Genomic DNA, 1,102 nt, shown 5'->3' on the forward strand with positions numbered 1-1,102 from the left:
CCTATTGCAGAGGAGCTTTGGGTAAATTTTATAAAAAGTCTGCTAAACTTCGACCAAACCTCACAAGCTGCCGACGGTTTTTTTTTTAAATTGCCACGATGGTCATTACCAACTTACAAAACAGTGCTTTAAGAGAGTCGATTAAAACATTGTTTTGAGCTGAAAACAGTGCTTCAACGAAACTTTAGAAAAACTGATTTGAATTTTTTTTTACCTATTTTCAGATACATTTTTTCGCAACGTTCTTGACTCGTTCCTGGAATTGCATGTATGGATTCGGGTTGCTGATTTTTTAAACACAGACTGAATTACGGATTCTCCAGAAGCACAATTAAATAAATAAAATTAAAAAAAAAACAAACATGAATTGACTTTTGTATATGTTCATACCTATTTTTTATATTCAAATTTTCTCTTTGGAAAAAGAAGCTCCCCTCTCCACAACTGCTTTGTTTAGATGTTTAGGAAAATTAAATAAGGAAGGTACAGCATCTGATACTTTTAGTCACCTTTTGCGCTTAAGAATGATAAAATCACTCTTTTTAAAATGATTGCGGAATATTTGAATTTGAATTTACTTTTATGTATCATGAATTAAACCATATCGGTTATTCTTGGCCGTAGGTAGCGATTAGGATGAGTATATTTTATGATAAGAAATAGAAAAAAATTTACATGTCATAATAGCAAAACTGTCCCATTCCAACACTTCCCTTAGCCTTGCTAAGGTACTAAAAATAATCTAATTAATTATAATAATTAGTAATTCTAATTAGGTACTAACCTGGGAAATGAAACCATGGTATCTAGTCCGTATCTTTGGCAATTAAATGCCACACAAGACTTCACCATTCTGCTTTACAGTGGACAAAATATTATATACATATAACATATAACCATTTAACTAAAATTTTAATATTTTATAGAAAACAGTCCAAAATGAACGAAGTACACGGAGTTTTTGCTATAATGGGCTTCGCGCCAATTTACACCAATGATATTTTTGCTCCGAATGGGTATTGTGTGTTGCCTAATCATGTTGACAACAGTTGAGAGCAGATACGAGCAGTCTAGTAATAAAACGTCCATGGATGGTCAATAG

The sequence above is a fragment of the Zophobas morio genome, unplaced genomic scaffold (genome assembly GCF_036711695.1).
Source record: "Zophobas morio isolate AGI-343-1 ecotype UQ-CSIRO unplaced genomic scaffold, CSIRO_AGI_Zmor_V1 ptg000087l, whole genome shotgun sequence".
Taxonomy (NCBI): domain Eukaryota; kingdom Metazoa; phylum Arthropoda; class Insecta; order Coleoptera; family Tenebrionidae; genus Zophobas; species Zophobas morio.